Source organism: Sinocyclocheilus grahami, unplaced genomic scaffold (genome assembly GCF_001515645.1).
Source record: "Sinocyclocheilus grahami isolate Dianchi unplaced genomic scaffold, SAMN03320097.WGS_v1.1 scaffold46.1, whole genome shotgun sequence".
In the NCBI taxonomy this organism is placed as follows: domain Eukaryota; kingdom Metazoa; phylum Chordata; class Actinopteri; order Cypriniformes; family Cyprinidae; genus Sinocyclocheilus; species Sinocyclocheilus grahami.
Genome location: NW_015505225.1, coordinates 2,324,814 through 2,329,090, shown reverse-complemented (window position 1 = coordinate 2,329,090; position 4,277 = coordinate 2,324,814).

The window sequence follows — 4,277 nt, the reverse complement described above, 5'->3', positions numbered from 1 at the left end:
TTACATTGAGGCTGTAGTTATGCAGTATGATATTCAAACATACCTGACTGTCCGATTTATAAATTTCCTTGCATTTAGTATCACTTCTAGAGCAGTAAGTCCTCTGGTCTATGGATTTAGAGATGAGAAATTCTATGCAGCTATTGTTTATTATATCAGATGCAAAAACAACACCATCTCATCTGACACAATTAAACAATCATGACTATCTTTTAGTAAAGTTTTTAACAATAATTCAGTCAAACTACATGGTTGTTAATGTTTTAAGATTGCCCATGTGATTTTAACAGACCTAAATTTATATATAAATGTCAAGTTATTTGTATAATACAACATAAAGGAAATGCATTAAGAGTGGTTAACAAGTACTCCATAATATTCCATGCAAAAAAAAAAAAAAGTTTGTATTTGTCTGGCCAATAAGGTCAAAGCAAGGTGCCTCCCACATTCAGTATTGTTTACAGTAATAGCGACCTCTGCTGACCAGATTAAGCATGATTACCCTTATGTTGACATTACTTGCTTTGTATTCACAATTTCTTTGATCATAAGAATAATCTCTATTGTAAAATGGAAAAGCGGATGCTTTCTCCTGAGCTCAGAGAAATCAAGAGATGGCACCTCCTGAACCCATTCACTCTCCAGCCATTATTGTGAGTCCAATTCAGTGGGCCCTCGAGGACCAGATAATTGAAGCCACCCACTCTGAGCCAACAAATTTACATTTTGGATGTTTAATTCCTCAATCATTTTGTTTTTCAAATGTTTTTCATGTGTAATTTCTATAAAGTTAGGGCATTTACCATACAGACATGGGTCACACTTAATGCAGCAAACTCTCCATTTGAGACCTAGGAAAATAATAATATCAGTGGTTACTAGAAGTATCACACCCTTTTGAAATATTAAAAATAATTATGATCAAAAATCAACTGAAATTGAATTTGATTGAAAATCAAATTTTCCAACCTGATTTCATAATCTCATTTTCAACAGAAATTAACACTTTCCATATGTTTCACACATGGTAAACAAGCTTGCGCAGTAGCTCAGTTGCACAGAATTGGACTTAGTATGTGGAACCCTTGAGTACGAATCCTGTGAAAAACATTACTCATGATGAAAGTGTCAAGTGAAAGTGAGATTCCAACAGAGGATTAGAAAAACACAACATTGTTTTTCAGCAAGAGATGCAGATGGTTCGGGCAGGTGAGTATTTGAGCTTAATATCAGTCTTTAAGGAAGATGAGGAGAGTAACACCGTATTTGGTCCTCACAGGAGATCATGGAAGGGAGACAGAGGACTGCACACACCTCAGCTGAAGAGTACACAGAATTTCCATGGAGCTGATGACTGGAACGGACTAGGGAATGGAACACAGGAGAACACACTGGAGGAAACACAGGAGGTAAGTATAACAGGCAGGTAAGTCTTTCAGTGTATCTCACGGATAGCATAGAGAGAGAGTCCACTTCGTTGAAACGAGACCGGACACTGGAGTGAAGTGAGGTGTGTGCTTTTGAAGGGGAGTGGATGATGATTGCAGATTTGTGACATGTGCGTGTAATCAGTACTCAGGTGATGTGTGATTGGGTGATTGGGAGGTGGCTGAGCCTGGCCGATCTGTGACAGTACCCCCTCCTCCACGGCCCGCTCCTGAGGGCCCGACGTCGTGGCGTCGTGGTGGTCTACCTCTTCCTCAGGGCCCAGGCCAATCTGGATGAGTGGAGTGAAAGGCTTCCAGCAGCGTGGGAGTGAGGATGTCAGCTCTGGGATCCCATGAACGTTCCTCTGGCCCATAGCCTTCCCAGTCCACAAGATATTCTAAGAGACCACCACGGCACCAGGAGTCCAAGATCTTGTCGATCTTGTAGATAGTACCGTCCTCCTGGATTAATGGTAGAGGGGGTTCTTCTGTCGGGCCAGGCTCTGTGGAGAGAGAAACAGGTGGATGGTGAGGTTTAAGCAGTGACACATGGAAGGAAGGGTGAATCTTATATTGTGAAGGAAGCTGGAGTTGATATGTGACCGGGTTTATCTGTTTGAGGATGGTGAAGGGGCCAACATATCTGGGACTAAGCTTCTTGCAGGGCAGACATCCGACGGTTCACCGGACCAGGGGAATAGGGGAGGCTGGTATCTGAGTACACACTGGAAGGGAGTGAGTCCAGTGGATGGCTGACGGAGAGAGTTCTGTGCGTACTCGGCCCAGCCTAGGAACTGGTTCCAAGAGGTCTGGTGGCCATGGCAGAAGGTTAGAAGGAAACGCCCGATTTCCTGAATTTTCCTCTCCGTCTGCCCATTAGATTGGGGATGGTACCCTGATGAAAGGCTTATGGTCACACCTAGGAGGGAAAATAATGCCTTCCATACTCTGGAGATGAACTATGGGCCACGATCTGAAACAATGTCCTCTGGAATTCCATAATATCTAAAGATGTTGTTAAACATGATGTCAGCGTTTCCATAGTTGTGGGTAGGCCCTTGAGGGGGAGAAGACGCCAAGATTTAGAGAATCGATCAATGACTACAAGAACACATGTGTTACCATCCGAGGCCGGTAGATCAGTGATGAAATCAACTCCTAGGTGTGACCAAGGGCGGTTGGGAATGGGCAGCGGAAGGAGCTTGCCAGATGGTAGGTGGCGTGGGCTCTTGGAGATGGCACATTTGGAACAGCCTTGGACAAACCTTCTCACATCCCTGGCCATGTTGGGCCACCAGAAGCGATCTTTCAGCAGCGAGATGGTGCTGTTGGCCCCTGGATGGCCAGTGCCCAGAGAGGTGTGAACGGAGTGAATTAGGGAAGTGCGTTGTGCTCTGGTGATGTACTGCACTCCTGGTGGACAACCCGGCGGAGTGGGCGTGGAAGCATTGGTGGAGGTGACTGGGTTATCCTTCCATTGGATGGGGCTTACGAAGATTTCCTTGGGGATAATGGATTCTGGTTCCTCACTGACTTCTTCAGGAGCATGAAGGCGAGAGAGAGCATCCGCTTTCACATTCTTGGGGCCTGGACGATAGGAAATGGTAAAATTGAATCTTGTGAAAAAGAGAGCCCATCTTGCCTGACGAGGATTGAGTCTCTTGGCATCTCGTAAATATTGCAGGTTTTTATGGTCAGTGAGGACGCTGAATGGATGATGTGCTCCCTCCAACCAATGCCTCCATTCCTCTTGGGCTAGTTTGATAGCTAGGAGCTCCCTGTTGCCGTTGTCATAATTTCTCTCCGCCGGGTTGAGTTTGCATGAGAAGGCACATGGATGGAGTTTGGCTGGAGTCCCCTGCTGCTTAGAAAGCACGGCTCCTACTCCTGTAGTGGAAGCGTCCACTTCTATCACGAATGGCTTATTCAGGTCTGGATGGATGAGGAGCGGGGCAGAAGAGAAGGCTTTCTTTAGCACTTCAAAGGCCTCCGTGGCAGCTGGTGACCAGGACAGAGATTTGGGCTTACTCTGGAGCATACTAGTGAGTGGACTGGTTACGGAGCTGTAGTGGTAGATGAATCTTCTGTAGAAGTTCACGAATCCCAGGAAGCATTGAAGTTCCTTGACGGTGGTTAGAACTGGCCAGTTTCGGATGGCATCGACCTTCCCCTTGTCCAACTGGATACCACCGTCATCGATGACATAGCCAAGGAACGGCACTGAGGACTGATGGAAGGAGCACTTCTCGGCTTTGAGGAACAGATGAAACTCTCTCAGACGTTTCAGGACCTCCGCAACGTGGTGGCGATGTTCGGCCATGCTCCAGGAGTAGATTAGTATGTCATCAATGTAGACGAGGACGAACCTGTGCAGATACTCCTGGAGTACCTCGTGCATGAAGTCCTGAAATACGGAGGGGGCGTTTACCAGTCCATATGGCATGACAAGATATTCATAGTGCCCAGTAGGGGTCACAAAGGCGGTCTTCCACTCGTCCCCCTCACGTATCCGGATGAGGCTGTACGCGCTGCGGAGGTCTAACTTGGTGAAGACAGTGGCTCCGCGGAGATGTTCCAAAGCCGCTGGGACGAGGGGAAGTGGGTAACGAAACTTAACAGTGCTTTTGTTTAGTGCCCGGTAATCGATGCAGGGCCTCAAACCTCCGTCCTTCTTGGCCACAAAGAAGAAGCTGGAAGCAGCAGGGGACATGGAAGGGCGGATGTAACCTTGCTGTAAAGCCTCTTCAATGTACTCCTCCATGGCCTTCTGTTCAGGGAGTGACAAGGGATAAATTCTTCCATGGGGCACTGGCTCACCCGGAATCAGATCAATGGCACAGTCCCATGGCC